The sequence below is a fragment of the Triturus cristatus genome, chromosome 10 (genome assembly GCF_964204655.1).
Source record: "Triturus cristatus chromosome 10, aTriCri1.1, whole genome shotgun sequence".
NCBI classification, from domain to species: domain Eukaryota; kingdom Metazoa; phylum Chordata; class Amphibia; order Caudata; family Salamandridae; genus Triturus; species Triturus cristatus.
This window is the reverse complement of record NC_140593.1, coordinates 100754366-100773190: the sequence shown is the minus strand read 5'-3', so window position 1 is coordinate 100773190 and position 18825 is coordinate 100754366. Positions and strand designations below refer to the sequence as shown.

At 45.5% G+C, this 18825-nt stretch overlaps 1 long non-coding RNA gene across 1 annotated transcript; it reads left to right on the top strand.

The window, feature by feature from the left end:
- The first annotated feature begins 7811 nt into the window (after nt 1–7811).
- LOC146788955 (uncharacterized) lies at nt 7812–9696 on the top strand. Its single transcript, XR_014969727.1, has 3 exons — nt 7812–8059; nt 8394–8457; nt 8664–9696. It is a non-coding gene; the product is annotated as an uncharacterized LOC146788955 (long non-coding RNA).
- The last annotated feature ends 9129 nt before the right edge of the window (nt 9697–18825 follow it).

Here is an 18825-nt window from a genome sequence, read left to right as displayed (position 1 = left end):
TGACACATCTCCTCTGCTGTGCAGCATAACTCTTAGCAGAACTGATGCATCGCCGCTGCTGTGTGGATTGGACCTGTCACAAAGAACCACATCACCTCTGCAGTCTCTTTGGAACCGCTGCTGGACGACTCATCCCCAGCGCAGGCCCTCGCATCCCTTGGCAACAGCAGCCTCAACAATGAGGCTGGACGCTGCATCGCAGCTTCGCAGCTCCTCGGTACCGATGCATTGTTTCGACTGCGTGACGCATTCTCAATGCTGAACTTCACATCGCAAGCCTTGTCGACGGGGTCCTTGACGATGATGCAGTATCTCGTGTCGCAGCCTCGCTCGGAACCGACGCATCGCTTCAGCTGCGTAATGCATCTTCGATGCGAATCTCTGCAACGCTCTATAAACAGGATTTAAGGTACTCTGTTCAGCAGACCTAACTGGGTCCCTGTAACTGCCCTGTGCTCCATCACGGTCGGCCTGAACTTGTGACTTTGTCCCAATCTGGTGTGACCAGATGTCCACAGTAGGTGCTTTATACTTTTTGGCACTATTATCACTAAAATCTTTAAAATTGCATATCTCTGCTTCCACTGATTGGATTTTTGGTGTTTTGGCCTTGTTTTATTTATTAAAGACAGTTCTATTTTTCTAACTTGGTGTGGGATCCTTTTTGAGTGGTGTTTTCACATTATTATTACTGTTTGAAATATTGCACAAATATTTCACACATTTCCTCCAAGTTAAGCCTGACTGCTCTTTGCCAATCTACCTGAGGGTTGAGCATGGGTCAAATTGGGGTTGGATTGTGCCTCACCCCGACAAGGATAGTAGTTCCGGCTTTACCAGGGCTCACAACCCAATTATTTATAGAGCTGCACAAAGTTCAGCAGGAGTTGAATTTGGGATGGCAGAAATGTATCTGCGTACTCATAGCATCTAGACAGGAGTCAATGCTGATGAAGGAGGACAGCACTGAGGTAAACCATCTACTTTGGTCTGAGGGGAGCTGGGTGGCATTTGGCAACTGAAGGATCAACTGCTTCAAGGGTGAACAACCTTTACAACGCAACTTTTACACCGCACTACCATTACAACAAAACTATTACAACGCGAAATCTGTTACAACGCATGCCATTACAACGCATGCTATTACAACGAAATGCACTAGATGGCGTGCTAACATTAGAAATAGTGTAGTTTTACTATCCAAACACCTTCCCTACTGCAACGTGGACTGGAGTTAGAATAGTAAATTATACATTTCTAATGTCAGCACTCCATCTAGTGTACGTCGTTGTAAAAGCATGCGTTGTAAAGGCTGGCGTTGTAACAGATCTTGCGGTGTAAAAAATGCGTTGTAACGGCATGCGGTGTAAAAGCATGCGTTGTAACGTCATACATCCGCTTCAAGCCTGATAGAGTCCACTACCCCTTAGGTGAGCACAGGCTCTTCCAGTACCGACCATCCTGAGGAAATGGACTGCCAGTACTGTCAGAGTCTTAAAGAGCCCTGCCGTTGCACTGTAGTAAGGGGTGACAACTCCTGTTCTTCCAAGATCTGAATCAACAGTGTGGGTGGCGGAGTCCTGGTGCAACTTAGTGTTGTCTCTTATTTCGTGTTGGGCTGCTCACAAAATCAATGGTGCTCTCCCTCCCAAGTTACACCTTCAGTGTTTGTTAGTTAGGCTCAGATTTGGAGGGAAAGGATTAAAGAGAAGGACATGTTTGGTCAGCTCAGCCTAGGACGGCAGCCGGACTGCTGACAGGAGGAGCTGGGCTCAACTTGCAAAGTGGATATCCCCAGAGTCACCCGAGTGACTTGAAACTCGGTCCACTGACCGTCGTCCAGGGAGGGAACGCAGAGCCACCTCTCAGGAGGAGATCACGGTGTAGTTGTAGATCTAGACCATGGGGCTCAGGTGAGGAACTACATTGGGCTTCACTTCTTAAGCACTCAACACCCTTTGCTAGAGTGCAACAACTGGACCCGGGTAAAACAAATGATCTTGCACTGTTGTTAAGAGTTTTGCAGCAGGTACTTTCACCTTTACCCAGGTTACTCACACTACTTACAACGGGTGAGTTAAAGTGACATTTACACAGGAGGGTCAGGATCTCTCAGGAGTTCGAGATGAGAGAGACTGCCAACCGTGCCAAAAGAAAGAGACACATGCTAGATGGATTTCCCCCAAGCAAGAGACACAAGGATTATGCAGGTCATTCACTTCAAATGGTTGCATATGATTTATAGTCTGAGGCTTGCAGTACAAGCTACCCAGTGCCTAATTTGAGCCGGTGCTTTCCGGTGCTCGGCCCTGGCACATAATTGTCAGCACCGGCTCTAGTGACAGTCTACCACATAGTGGCGCTGTCTATATAATTTTGAGATGAGCACAACAAAAGTGTCACTAAGTCAATATACATTAATAAAGAAAAATACCTGACACTCACGCCATTATTATAGCTTTAGGTGGCCTACAATAGTCTGAATTATCGCACCTGTAGAGGTGCGATGGTTAGTAGTTGTGTTGGACGGTCATTGGCAGAGCTAACAGGGGTAATGGGTAGTGCAGGCTGCAGCGGCCTCCCGAGAAGGGCCCTGGCACTTACTTTTTTTTTAATTAAGCACTGAAGCTACCCAAGGTGGGGAAATAAGATTATACTGGTGAAAAGAGCAACAACGTCAAAAGGGATCAAAAGATCTAATTGGTTTTAGAGACAAGACCCGTGTAATCTATCTTCTGAGTACCAAACAAGCATGTTTTGGTTCACATCTTTCAATAACTGACCAGTGTGCACAGGGCCGGCTTTAGTGCTGGTGGCGCTCAGTGTGACAATTATTTTCGGGCCCTTCCACCCCCCATATGACCTCCTCCTTGGATTCCCTCACTACCGCCCGCCAAAAGTGCCCCTCATCTCTCCATAGCCCCTCTCTCAAATACATTTCATTTGTTTTAAAGCTCTGGTGAAGGCTGAATTTACTAATCCACTCAGCCATCCACATACCATACAGATCTGTTCTTTGCAGCAGGCGTATTATCCCTCTGTGCTACTTTATGGTGAGTCAAAATTGCCACTAGATAAAACTCTGATCTCTCTCTCTAGCAGGAGCATTAATCACAGGAGTTATCTTGACATTTTTATTGTTGATTGAAAGCTGGACGCACAAAGAATTTTGCAGCAGGTGCCTTTAAATTGTAAGTTATTGATAAACACAGCCCCCCACCCCCAGTGTTCCCCACTCTAGGTCAGCACCCAGTGCAGTCGCGCCACCCTAAAGGCGGCCCCACGGGTGCACATGGACGAGTGTGTGCCACATATGATATACACTCATGAATGCTGGGTTCTGGAAAGCAAAACTTCAGGATTACCAGCTACTGAAGCAGCTTCCAGTCACACCGCTAGGTGGCAGGTTACTCACAAACTGAGCAAGGGAGTGACCCAGTACCCAAATGTGTACAGTTTTTAATAGGACTGTTTCCTTAATTAGGAGATATCTCTGTGGACAGGACGGAAGACAGGAGGACTTCTTGGGCCCAGGATTGTTGGCTGAAGAGAAGTGATTTCCTCGGTTCTCTGTTTGTAGCCCACGCTGACTTAAGAGCTCACACATACAAGAACACTGTGCCAGCATCAAAGGTCATGGTCAGTCAGTGAAAGATTATAGCCTCCGGCTTCAGACTCTCTTCACAAGCCTGTCAGACGCTCAGTTCCTCCGCCTCTGCTGGCCTCTGAAGATGCGTTGTGGCATTTGGCTCTTTCACACTGAATATTTCATCTTTCTCCAGGACCCTGGACAGCTCCCTTTCCGAATCCTCGCCGGGAGCACGAGTTTCTTTGAGTTTCCATGGTTCTTATTATCATCCCTGTCAGAAAGCATATTTTATCAAAAAAAGAAAACAAAGAACAGGGACCCGAACATCTAAAGCACAAGACAAACACATCATATGCATCTGGCGTTTATTTAGCCTTAGCAACTGCACCATGTTATGTATTCTCTTGCTATTTAAGTTTTAAAAGAAAGTTTATTGAGATTTAAGTACAACAAAATTGTAATAGAACAAACATGTGTAGAATCAAACTAAAATGCTATTATTGTCATAAGCGAGGGGAAGAAATAAATAAAGAAGGAAGGAAAAGGAAAGGGAAGGGAGTAAGGATGATCAATTAACAGAGCAAAACACATATGTTAAGAACGTAATCATTGGTATACAGAAATATGCAAAAAGAGTATACAGATATACTAAAAGTACAAGAACTTCTCCAATAACAATGCACAAATAAATATAAAACACTCTATAGGTATATATACTTGAAACCATCAGGAATATTTCACGGAGGTTTGGGAACTTCTTCCGCAGAAGGAGTATGGGAGGGTAAAGATCGTGCAGCTACATTAAAAAAATTAGTGATTGGCACCCATAGTAAGTCACGTTTAATAGCCAGTGTAATTGGGTAAACATAGGCCCTGTCTAACCTATGGTGATAACAGACCCCATACCACCAAGCCTGAAACGAGACTTTTGAGGCCTCCTTCCAAGATTTGGTGATCTTATTCTCATGCTATTTAACTTGATTTTATACTAGAAGATATGGTTTTAACGATAGATGAATAGCACAGGATAAAATTCCTACTGGTCGACAGATAATAAAAAAAATTAGCTATGGCCTTTTTATTGTTTATTCAATACAGAATATGGGATCCTTGGGTCTGAGCACAGAAAATAGGAAATTGTTCCTCCATTGACAAATTTGAGGTACATGCGGAGATGGTGTCTTCCCGACTGAAGAAAAGGAACTATCCATATCTGATACGTCGGTCATCAAAAAGAGCACGCAACAATAACAGAGATGAGCGTACAGAGATCGCTCCTTCAAAAGAACCACTGTCTAGATTGACATGGGTAAACACCTGTAGCACCTTCTCCAACCAGATCAAGAAATCAATCTGCAGAAACGGGAGAATTCTGAATACCGAGAATACCATGATAGAGACACCCCTTTTCACCTTCAAGAGATGTACGAATTTGAGGGACAGGTTGGTATGTACCAGGCCCCGAGAGAAGAGAACTTCCAGCAGTGATAGGACATTTTCCATGTGGAGCCTGTGGAGTATGTTCCCAAACAACCCATACGACATCCATTGACATCGGCACTGACAGACCGTGGATACTCAAAAGGCACACAAACTGTAACAGTGACAAACTGATATATCAATTTATGTGCCCCTGTGGACTACGATACGTCGGATGACTACCCGGAAAATCAAGACCAGAATAATGGAGCATAAAAGCACAATACGCTGCAAAAAACATGCAACCAAGTTGACCAAGCATTTCCCGGGGAAAAATCATACAGCAGAAGATCTAAGGTGGACGGTCCTGGACCAGCCTTATATCCCTTCACATATCTCTGACATCACCAACCTCTTGTTTTTAAGAGAACAAAGATGGGTGTACACGTTACACAGTGACACTAACGGACTCAATGATGAGATTCCATGGACCTCTCTTACTAAGAATTGATTGCCATCCTCTTATTACGGTTATAACTTTAGCAAAAGGATGAGGCTCTACTGTCATACTCAAGAAAAGTCAATCACCGACATTTCCAACACAGAGCGATACTTTTTTCTATATTAACCAAAGCAGCGGAAATTACACTTGCAGTAAGTCAATCACAGTGGAACCCCAGACATCCAAGCATGTGTATTGGTAGCCCTGAACACCGGGCGTACCGATAGACCAATGGTGCCGTGAATTGACGGTGCCTGAGAAGAAAAAATCGGAATACCGGAGGCTGAGGCGAGGGGCCGCGCCCCTGAAACGTGGGCCGGAGTCTGGATACTCTTCACTCTGAGAGAAATCGAACAGCTGGGGAGCGACGAGTGCCGGGAAGTGAGAGATTGAGAGGCCCGAGGTGAGCGGGGGAGGGACTCGGGTCGGAGCCTGGCCGAAATCTAACTGGCAGCGGAGAGTTCACCTGCCTATACCAAGGAACTATGGCGGAGCGCTCGGCCCTCCTGGGGGTGAGCTGGAAGGTGAGGCGGGCGACGCTTTCCAGGAACACAGGGACCGGTGCGGCCGATGGAACTGTGATGAGGCCCCCCGGGCGGAAAAGCCCTGGACATCGAGAAGCTTGGAGGTGCGGCAGCCCCGGAGGCTGTGTGGAGAGGGGAGAACCAGGGGCTATTCGAGTTGGGCCGTTCTGGTGAGAGCTCCACTCCGGATCCAATAGGAAATGAGAGAGACGACAGGGGGTCTTTGCCCTGAGTGACGAATCTGGACTGGCGGCAATTGGTCCCTCCCCCTCGCCCACGAAGGCCCAGACAGTATTATACAAGTTGGGGGCCCAATTGGTATTGGTCAGTGTGAGAGGCGGTGAAAATCTGAACTGGGGCCCCGTTTTTTGAGGGGGGGTGCCGGTTAATCTGTGGCCCTTGGGCCCATTGTGGCAAAGTGCGCCCTCGATTGCCAAGTGGAGAGCAGCGGTGACAGTTGACTAATTGATCCCGGATCTCTACCTCCAAGATGGCCGACAGGTGAGGAGCTCCGGCCGGGAGCTCCCTGGCTAGGGTTTGTCTTTTTGGCTTCTACCCCTGGATTCTACCCCCCCTAGGACCTTCTACACACGGGATCTATGGACAGTGGTCCTCTGATTTCCCAATTCCCTCGATCTAACTTAAATGCGGACTTCAACAATTTCTAATGGAACCGTAATAATCTTTTGACTGCGGACGGAGCTCTAGCAACATGGTCGATACCCGCTGGAGCTACCGAAGTAGCTGAAGAGGAGATTGGCTGTGGATAAACCCCTCGGCTGTCACCTACCTTCTGGACATTGGCACTGTTTCTCGCCTCGTCTCCTTCTTCCCTCGCCTTCCGATTAATCAACTAAAATCTGCCTATTGCGGATCCATTTCCAACAAGGCCCGATGCCCGGTTGAGCTGCCTAGGTAGCTGCTGAGGAGATGGGCTGGGGATCACCCCTCCGGCCGTCACCTGCCTTCCGGACTTGACCACAGTTGCCTAGTTTCTTGTTATGCCTTTCCGGGATGGCGGCTGGGACACACAAAGTCTTGCTCTCCTGACAAAGCAGCAACGAGTTTGTTGACTTGTTTACTCTGACTTTGTTGATGTTCCCCTGAAGTACTATCTCCCTGGCCGGTCTGCCTGACCCGATCAACATTCCAACCCCTTACTATTCCCCCACATCCTTCTATGCTCCATAGGACTTGTTTCTATGTTACGCTATGCTCTATTAACGGGTGGAACTATGTAACACTGTTTTTTTTTTCTAAGTAATGCTTTGCTCTAGTAACTGATGTAACTGAAGTAACCCTGTTTTTTTCTAACGCTAATCCTCATGTAAAGCGCTCTGATACCTCCGGGTCTAGCCAGTACTATATAAAACTCTTCAAATAAATAAATAAATAAACAGTATGGCATTGTGAGACCAAGCCTTTTCAACACCCCCTTGATATAGGCCTGTTGACATCATAGAGATTATCTCTGCAAAAACATGCATTGCCATTTATTGTATCATACTCATTCATTTCCTTACAATTCATACTATTCAGCCCTAACACAAGGATTTTCACTATGTGCTATAATCTCGAGGCACACTTTGAAATAAACCACAGACTTAAAAAAACATGCAGAGAAACTACTTGTCCCAGCATCCTCCGTCTCATCTGTGACTCAGATGTGACGTCACACGGTCGGCAACCTTCCGATCGCAGGACACTCCCCATGACTGTTGGTAAAAAGACGCCGAACGGCAGCGCAGCCTCCCCCTTCCGGCTGTAGACAACGACGTCTGGAGTACTGACAGAGAGATAGGATGCTCTAAACCTTTTTAAAGCGTGTTTCTATATTGCTTCACAAACTTTCAGTAAAGACCCTTGAAAATCTTCTGATGGAAGGCTGCCCTTTTTCTTAAATGTTTTTAAAATGTCTTCTGTGTCACTGTGAGCTGACTACTCTGCCCAGCTTCTCCAAACAATGCCGGCAGACTTGATGGGGTTTGGTTCTTCTCCCGTCGACCCTACGATACACGCTTACAGGTACCCTAGCGGCATGAAGTATAGGTCCGAACTGGAAGCTTGACAGGGGGACGAGACCGGTGACAACGGTTCATTCCCCGCTTACTATTGACTCATTCTGTCCACCTCATTGAATGGTCACCTTGAGCTAAGCTTCACCATCGTGAATTTGGAGTGGTGATGGCATTTGTATAGACTAAGATTCCTAACCCCATTTAACATCTATAGTTGGGTACATGTTAAGGCTACAGCAATAATAAGGGACTTTACATCAGTACCGCCTTGTGTTTCAACATTTTCCCTGATAATTAATATATTACATTTTTTCATGTACCTCTTCCCCCCCTTTTTTCAGAGCGGTGCCCCCTCCTTGAGCAGCATGCCAGGTAAAGGTGCGGCCCTTCCCCTGCAGTATACGGGTAAGATATGAAAATACAAAATATTTTTCTATATACATCAATTTATCAAGTTAGGACACAATGTCTAAAAACTTATAAGTATGGCAAAATGCTTACAAGTCATAATGAATAAAGAATAGTGATACGCAGTAATACTTACAAATGCCTTGTATATGCCTTATGTACGTCCATCCAATCCGTTAACTCATGACTTTGATTTCATATAGGTGTCATCAGTGAATCACGAATGAAGACTACAGATCACTGGCTTTGTATCTCAATCTGCCCTTAATATTATTTTTCACTTTAAACGCTGTTATCCACAATTGTGGAAAGTACTTTAATAGCAAGCAGCAGCACGCACTGGTCCTGACGAAAGCCGCAACACCACTAGTGAGGGTCAACGGGCTGAAACATGTAGACCTATTAGTTCGTCACTAATCCGCAGGTATCTGCTAATCCTGCAAGTGCCTTATTTTTTAATCCTGGCCCCAGGGAGTATCAATAAAGGTAGACTACGTACCTGGTAGCCAGTTTTAACCCTCTCCTTTCACTTCCAATCCTTTTTTTTTTTTGCGCTGCGTACTCCACCCAACCCAGTTTATTGCTCATGGTTGGATTTAGCATATCCTACGACTAGGAAACAAACCATCCCTGAGCTCCTCCCTCTCTGAGACGGGGTTGTAGCCCGTAGCGGAACTAGTTTTTCCCGTCACTAGGAGAATCCCAATGATGAAGCATGCCACCTATTGTGGGTGAGGGATTTCGCCTTAAGAAAGGGTTTCCTCTCGGGACGTTTCTGGCTTACTCTGGATGATCTATACCTTTCCTATTTTCTCTGCTCAGACCCGAGGGTGCCCTATTTTGTATTGATTAATTGTGTGGGTAACTACCCTCGCAAGTCTTAAAACTTTTTATCTTGAACCCACTCCCCCCTCCTTTTGTGTGTATACTATTCATTGTTTATCCCTCTACGTTTTGCTACTGCTACTGCTAAACTTGTCATCTTTCACCTTAAAAGAACTAGGTGGAAGTCAAAACCCTGAGATGTAGAAGGGCTCCAGAACCTCTGGGTGGGTATATGCGGGACATGTGTGGGACTTTTTAGGTTAAGCCAATCTAACCTCCCGTTTCTGAATTATTTCAAATATTTTAATCGTAATTTTAGTAGTCCGACTCAGCCAATTTTGAAATAGCTCGACCTCGAAGCCAGTCGCCAAAGACATACCATCGTAGCACACAGACACTTTGGCCTCAATGACCTCTACCTCACTCTCCGCAGTGACTACCTCCCGCCCCCCACTCACCGGCCTAACCCATCCGTGAGTCATGGGGTTTCCTACGACTACCTCATACAATCCCTGTACAGTCTACTGCGATATCTTACTTACGAGTGATGTGTTTGCTTTATATATACTAAATTGCTGAATGTATCCTATGACTGATTCTTGCTGTAAAGCGCTCCGATACCTTTGGGTCTGGTTAGCGCTATATAAAACTCATAATAAATAAATAAATATAAATAAAACCAAGACTCTTATGAGTTTGATACCAATGGTGGTCTGTTGAAGAGGGCAAATGTTTCTAAGCATGGACAGATGATCATTTCCCTTTTTTAAATTAACTACGACATGAAAGACATCTCGGTATCAGAGGGGCCATAGGTATTTTGCTTATTGAGGGCCTGATTACGAGTTCGGTGGATGGAATACCCTATCACAAATGTGACGGGAATCCCATCCATCGTATTCCAAGTTCCATAGGATATAATGGAATTATATTATGGCAGATGGGATATCCATCACGTATGTGACGGAGTAACCCTGTCCACCAAACTCGCAAAAAGGCCCTACATTTTACCTGGTCCATGTTCCGGTGCTGAAGACTATGTAAAAGGTAGTGGTGATCTGCTTTTAGGATCAGTTCTTACCTCAGGAACCGCTGATTTATCATCGTTCAAGCACTGAATGTTTCTCCTTCGGCCTCAAGAACCCATGCCTCAGGCTTTTAGTGATGTTCCTTTAGTCTACCAACTCCCTCTCCAACTGGAACCAGATCTGAGAGTCACCAATATAGACCTGATTATCTATTGAACAGATTGGGGATGTAACCCTCAACCTGTCTTCTGCCCTCCTGGGGGGTGGAGGGGGCAGACAGCACACTTGACACCAGGGGTAAATTTATTTTTAGAAAAAAGAATGGGGTGAGGGTCAACACATCCAAGTATTGGGTCATACCCCTCTTAAGCCCAGTTGTCTCCCCCCCCACCCTGGGCCTAGAGCCCAAATGGCAAGCAAAAGGAGATGTGGATTCTTTTGTATTGATTTACCATATGTGCTACCAAAGAATGGCTTAACCATCACCTTCCCTTTCTGCTTTCCCCCAGTGACTGATGACTGGGGTGGGTACCACAGTACAGCACCAGGATGGGCATTCTGTTCCTCCCTTGTTTCCTTCATGGACTGGTGGGCTATTTGACCCCCTGTGATGGGCAGATATGTGCTAACAACCCCAATCTGTTCACCCGGGAGGGGGGCTAAAAGCCCATCAGACTTCCTGTGGAGAATTGAGAAAAAAGCTGGGTGGGGTGTTGGACCTTGTTGGTATCAGAACTCATCCCTGTGCAACAAACAGTATTCCTGTCCCCAGGGGGAGGCAGAATAGTGAGATTACACCCCCCCCCCCTTCTCCTGCAGTCCCAAATGGCAAAAGTGTGACCAAAGAAATCCAATTTCCACTCACTTGGTGAATGGCTGCAGTGACTGGGCTCAAGGTGGGTGGCAAATAGGAAATCCCACCAACCCTGGGCATTTCTGAAACCTAGAGTCCGAGTGGAATCCTGGGCGGTGTGGCTTGTGTGGAACCCAGCACATTCTCCTGCCCAGAATGCTCTATTAGTGTCAAACCATGGATCAAACAAGTCTATGTTTACCATATTTATTTTGCAAAAAAACTCAGCAATTCTCCCAAATGGCCATTCTTACCACTGGTTTTCTCACACTTGCCCCAATTGAAATGCTGCCTTCCATGTGTGGGTAAATCTAACACACGTCATAGTAAAGGGCCAAAACTGTAACCATGTGAAGTCCTCATTGACCCCACAAGCTGAGGACCATTTTTAAAGCAACAACATTTTCCAAAATACACTGTTTTACAGTGCTATTTAGAAATGAAAAACAAATGAAAAAATCTCATTGCAGAAGTTAAAAATCCTTTCATGGAAAATTGATAGAGGACTAGAGCACTTTAGAGTGAAGGTGACGAGGGGAAGAATAAGTGCCAGACATTGATCTCGAAAAGTAGGTAAACTGCACATAGGATAGGCCTTAACCACGGTGTGTAAGAAAGTGGAGGCGCCTGGTGTCAATCATGAATTCTCGAGATCTCATTACAATGTAATTTACCCATAGTTCAGATGTATAAAGTGTTTCGGCCCGCATGTCTAACTTATGTGAAGGAGACTTCATCAGAACATTGAGCAGAAGACTTCGAGAAAGGCATCTTATTGCGTCAAATGTAAATCAGCATAATTATGGCATAATCTTGCAAATATATCACGTCACCAAGAATATAACACAAATTTTCAAGGACGATAACACAAAGTTAATTGTCTCTTTTCTGTTCTTTTGTTTCAGGCTATCAAGAGGCCCCTTAACATGAGCATTTCTGAAGGTGGTAGAGTGTTTGGATGGTCTCACTGTCATTGTCGCCGACTTTGGCGAGATGACTATAGCATCAGAGGTCACTTTGGAGCTGTAGCTGTTGAGTTATATGCTGCGCTGGGGGGTGCTGCATCAGGGTAGGATGGGGTTTAGCAGATTGAGTATAATGCAAACCATGGGGGTGAGGGCACTATTTAACATTGCTTCTGGATAATTATCACCGCACGGCTGGCTGGTGCTTCACTTCTTGCGCATTCGACATCAACTGCATATCATGCACCAGGGTAATTCCGCACATTGCATAGGTTCCCCTTGCATTCCTTAAAATGTACACTTTTGTTGTGTTCATGTGCTCCTATGCACCTTCCCTGTTCAGTTCTTCAGACGTCTCTCTTCTTCTTCAACCAGCAACACCGACTAAGTCAAGTTTTATTTGTTTATGATTTCGGAACTCCATAGAGATCCACATAAATTTAAAAACCAACAATATGATAGTCACAAAGAAAAAAGAAAAGAAAGATTATTTCTATCTAACAGAGCAGCTGCAAGTCCTAAGCAGAATCCAACACTATAAAAATCTTCAGAATAAACATTACAATATATTATACAATAAAAGGTCATTAAAAGGAATCCTATATGCCCTTAGCACAATTTTAACATGGGTTTAAAAATAAGTATTAACAGTTGCTCCCTAGAGACCTAATGGGCCTTAATACATGTTCAAAAAACAATTTTAAAAAGTTAAAAATCCTATGGCAAAATATTTAATTTGGCGGCTTATAGATAGAGCCAATTAGTGCAGAAGCCGAAAGAATGGATAGTTGCAAACAAATTGGTCTCATCCATTTGCACCAACACAATAATAATGAATGGCAAATAAATAACACAGGATTAACGTCCTGAAGGCCATTATTGCACAAATTACAAATCGGTGAAGAACCACACCATTTAAACAGCAGTGAATTTAATGGGAGCATACCCTGCCTCAGTAGTAGCCAAAAACAGCGCAACACCGACTAGTTATAGCTCCTTCTTACTAGCAGTCTGGCAAGTGTTTCTGTTGTTCTGTATAACTTGAATGTGTCACAATGCCCTTCTTTTGTCTTTTTAGACCCTTGTTGATGATAACGAGCCTGGTCTTTGTGCGCCACCCTTCCACATCCCTCTCACCATGTTCCCTTCTGTGCCCGTGTACTGGCACAGAAGGGAACTAAGTTAGTGGTTGGTTCTCAATTTACCTTTGAAGGTCTAGGCTAGGGATGCATCAAGGTTTGATGGCTGACTAAATCTCTTATATACCAGTCACTTACCCATCACTTATGCCAGTGCAGCACTTCCATTTGGCATCCACCGCCACAATGAGGTGAATCTCCCATCTTGACAATGAACATATATAGGTGATACATGTCTGTCGAACTGTTGATCCATGCAGAAGGCTCTCTGCAGGGGCGGTGGGAAGGGATATCTTGCATGGGACAGTGTGAGAGCACTTTGTGAGAGGGCATGTTGCACTGGTGTGAGAGGGCATGTTGCACTGGCTCTGCATCGAGGCATGTTTCTGAGGCATTGTAACATGCTTTTTGTTCATGCCTATCTGTGTAAAACCATTGTGCTGAGGATTAATGTACAGGGAACAGGGCAGTGTTATGTAGAGTAGCACTGTACGAGTTCAACATCCAAGGGTAATTTACAGGGCTATTATGCATGGGTGTGGTGAATATGTGTAATGAAGGCGTAATGTACATAAGACTTTTTGTACGGGCAATGGCCAGCAGCATCGTCCAGGAGTTGTGTGCATTGGTCATAGTGAAGGGGTGCCGAGTAGTGAACTTAGTGCAGCGGCAATGTGTTGGGTTCTTGCAATGAAGCATCATACAGGAGCATCATGCAGGGTTATTTTCATGGCATTTCAATGTACAACATGATGGATGGGCAATATGTGCATTGAAAACTGAATTGCTTACAAGAAACGTTTTCGACTTCCACATCTGCCTCTACGCATTCCACAAATGTAGACAGTAGTTTACAGCCCACGTCCATCCTGAGCCCAGTGTTTATGGCTTGACAAATAGCTTTGAGAAAAGCAGCCTTTACGGCCACTCCCAAATGCAAGCCATACATTGAAGTAATTTGTGAGGGCATGAGCACAGGGTCTGGAAACAAGCACACCAGAGCAGATTGGCAATGGAAAGAACCATGTATGGCCTCAGGCTGCCGTCTGTGTAGTGTGAACTTTCGGAAAGTAAAATCCCAGGAGGCCCCAGCCTTGCCTTTGATGCTAGCCTTGTGACCAGGCCAGGGAGTTTCCAGTTGTCATCTGTTCTGTATACTATGATTTATACATGACCAATATAAGATGCAGAACTGAAGAGGCTTGTTACTTGCAAGAAGTTATAAAATATCTTCTACAAAATAGTTGTAAATTTAATTTTTGTTGGACAGGAATGAATGTCAGTGACTGTGTTGTACGTCATTATGTGTTAATTAGTACTTATTGCAATAACAGGTCTTTTTTTCAGTTTTATATAGCGCTTTATTAACCTACTTGCTTTCTCAAACTTTCTTGAAAATGCACAATTTGCTAACCCCTGGCGTAGTGGGCGTAGCGGGGCTACGCAGAGGGCCTCGGAGTTGAGAACATACTCTGTGGAACTCTGTGGAGCTCCGCTACACCACCCCCCTACTAACAATTGATTAAAACTTCAATAAAAGAGGAGGAGGGCAGCCCGGGGACGCCACAGCCAAGGTAAGTGTTTTTTATGTACTTTAAAGTCTTTTTATTGAAGTTTTAATCATTTGTAGTAGCGGTTGGGAGGCAGGAGCTGGACAACTCTGCTCCACTGCGGAGTGTGCAGAGATTTGCCTACTTCATGTTCTCTGCGGAGTAGGCAAATCAACAAACACTATGCAGGCGGAGCGGAGGTCTCTGCCCGGGGTTACTATTTGCCCACTCTTTTTATAAAAAAGTTTGCGGGGTACCCCCGAACACCCCTTATAATGGTTGAGCTCGCTCGCTACCAGCTACTCATCCTGAACATTTATGCCTTACCACTTTCAAATGTCACCATCTGCCACTGCCCCCTACTTTCCAGCCCTGACTGAAGGAAAATAAGAATAACAGGGTGTAACTAGGTAGAGATATTGCCACACGAGGGGGCAGCTTCCAGGTCTAGCGTAAGTTAAATTTGTGCCTTTTGACCTCAGGAAATAGACAGGGCACATGTCCTAAAAAAAGAAGTGGGGAGACTGACCAAGTTAGGCAGTATGCAAGTGACATAATGACGCGTGCCATCAAAGCACATGACGTCACAACGCGTGACATTCCACGTGGCATCACAGAAAGTGACCTCTCTAGAAGTGATGCTCTAGGAGAATGGAATCTGACTGCATGGTTACCCCCACTTTTTTTCTGGTGTTTTGCTGGTTTTCAACTTAGTTGACTGGGATCCTGCTAATCAGGACCCCAGTCTATCTGCTTTCTCCCTAAATTGGTTGCTCATGTACTTTAGGTACACTCCAGATTGGATTCTGGGGTACCCTAATCAGTCCCTAGTATATGGTATACTATGTACCCAGGGCATAGATACCCCAGAGGCCACTCAGGGGCTGCAGCATGTATTATGCCCCCCCTGGGAGACCATTGAAAATGACACAACAGGTCTGCTACAGCAGCTTGTGTAAGGTTGTGCATGCACCCCTCTAATTAGATATAGGTTCACTATATCTACTCCATATCACTGCATATATAAACCTATCAGTCACCCCTATGACAGGCCTCATCAATCCTGAAGGCAGGGTGCTGGGTTTTATGTGAGAGGGTGCTCCTCCATGAGCAGAGCCCCTCTGCAGCCTTCAGAACCTCTATTCCGGGGTTGTTTGTGATGCAGCCAACCATATACTCTTAAGTGCATTATAATCTCGCTGTAAATGCTAACTTTAAAACGGCTGCATGGAACCATATCGTGTTTGGTGTCAAACACCTTGGAATCATACCCCCACACCAGTAACTGATGTGGCAGGCATGATTCCACCCTCCTAGAGGGAGAAATATGAGAACACACAGTACCAGCTTTCTTGACCCTGGCATCACAAAATGGATGCTGCCAGCCACAGACACGAGTCTGCACTTCTGCTGCTGGACGAAACTCCGGTAGGGGAAGGCTGGACAATAGGTTTCCTGTCACAGGGAGGTGTACCACCTCCCAGACAGGCTTTAGTGTATTGGGGCTGGTTGGGTGCACTCAGAGTGCTTTGATGTATGCACTGGGGGCACATTTGGTGTCCCTGTGCATAGTCCACCTCAAACCGGTTGCAGGAGCCATTTGCTCCTGCTCTGGCATGAAACTGGACAAAGGACATGGGTGTAGCCACCCCTCTGTCCTGACCCTCCCATAGGTGGGTCCCCAGAGCTTGTTCCACCCCTTCCTTGGGTATAAAGTAGGAACCCCTGGCTACAGGACTTTGGATTTACCTGGACGAAACTCTGCTACAGAAACCAAGTACTTCAACTATCTACACTATGCTGGATGACTGAAGAATCTCCCTTGGAGTAAAGGAGTTACACCCCTGCAAGGCAGGCACCTTAAATGCATCTGACCGGTTTGCATCTACACAGCTCCTGAAGGACTCCAAAGATTTCTGCAATACAGGAGGTGGGTTCTCGTGGTCTCTTAGGTTGATCTGTGCTCTCAGCAATTCTGAGACCCTCGTGGGGACCGTGCAACCCAAACCCCTGGGCACCGTGTACATTTGCAGCAGCAAATGCTTTTTGGCGACCCCTGAGGCTGGTCTTTGGGCTACTTGTAGTGCAGACCCCGAGCAGGATTTCCACTGAAGATTTCCAGCCTACACTCCACGAATGTTCCGTGAGCTGGTATTTTGTGATTCAGCTCTAGGTCCCTTCCCGATCCCTGGTCCGTCGACCTGTGTTCCCTGAGAAGGGAACTTTAACTTTCTGTGGGCTTTCCTGGTTGTCCAGATGTGCCCAAACTCTCCATCGCTTGAGGAGTCCCCAGGACCTTGCTGGTCCTCACCGAAGCATCTTTTCTTTGACCGCGTGGGTTGCAGTTGCCAAGGCTTGTTGGTGTTCAATCCGAACACTGACCCCCCAGCACTCGACATCCTTTGTGGGTCAGCTCACCTGCGGACTTTGGTCATCGTCGACATCTCCTGGTCCCCGTGGCTGCAGAATCAAGCTTCACCTCTTCTCACCTGAAACACCCGACATTGGTGGGGATTCGTCTATCGTGCCCCTGGTCACTGTGACGTGACCCAGACTCTGTCCCCTCTGCTTTCAGGTTCTTCTCAGCTCCGATCCAGGCTTGGATCACACCGGACACTTCTCATCTTCCCGGCAGCAGCATTTCTTCGCATCACGCCATTGAAATCAACAAGTGTTTCCGACACCACTTGACCCCTATGCACCGGCTCTCCTGGGATAGGTAACACGGGTACCTCAGTACTCTCAAGGGTGTTGGCCTTAGAACCTTATATATTCCAAAGGGTTTGCTTGAAGTCCTCTCCTAAGTGTCCTTAATCTTTAAAATTCCAACCGCGACTTTCCCATCGAGTTGTACGGAGCTCGCGGCTGTGTTCTCACACTGCACCCGGCCTCCGTGGGTCTCTGTGTCACTACCTTGGGTGGTTCCTTGAGGTCCCAGCGATTCTATGTGCTCTAGGCACTGTGTCTAGTCAAGTCGTGGTTGTTATACCACTTTCTTAGTATATGGTTTGGTCTCCCCCTGGAGCCCACAGTGTATTATGCTATTTACTGTCGTTGTAGTGCTTTAATATTGTGTGCCTTGTTCTCTAATCTCATAAAGAGGTTAGTAGCGAGTGTTTAGTAATAAATGCACATATTTTATATATTCCTTGTGTGGTTCTCCTTTCATTTGGTCATTCAGGAGGTTATAAACTGGTAAAACAAGCTGCTTTACATTCCTTCGAGACTTAGCCTGAAGGCTGCTCTCCATAGCTGCCACTAGAATAGCTTTCAATAAAGGTTGTCTTTAACCTAATCATCAATAAGGGTTGTTTGGACTAGTGCAAGGTGCCCACTATAACTAGTGGACAGCATATACCAGGCCAACTTCTCACATGTGCCACCTAAAAATGCAATAAAATATGTTTTTTTTTTTTAAGTTGTTTCCAGCAAAGCATATCATGTAACATGCAGACCACAGATTTTTATTTTATGTAGATGCGTAAGTGGATTACTGCTTTGAACACAGAGATCCCTTTGTTACCTGCAGTTAATCTATTGTAATCTTTCTAGTACACCACAGTAAGCAATGACGGGTATTTGACTGCTACACCTTGTAATTATGATTGTCTCGTGTAACACATCTTGTACATTGATTTACACCCTTACAGGATTTATTTGGAATGGATAATGTGCATGGTATGTAAATTGCTCTAACGCTGTGCATTGGGATGAGTACCGCTATAAAAGAAATAAGATAGGGCTATTTAAATTGTTATTTGTGTTAAGACTGGGACAGACCAACCCATCTGACTTTCTTGCTGCACATTCACTTATACACAACAAAGTGAAAAGCAGGACTCTTTTAAGTACCTGTGAAGAGATGACAAGCTGTGTGCTATGGTTTCCTCTCAGTTGCATTTGGATTTGTGAGGTTCCAGGCCTCCTCCAGCCCCATACTCCATCAAAAGGAGGCCTGATGGCCCCTTAACTTCGCCCCAGCTGGAGGTGGAAAAAAACTCCCTC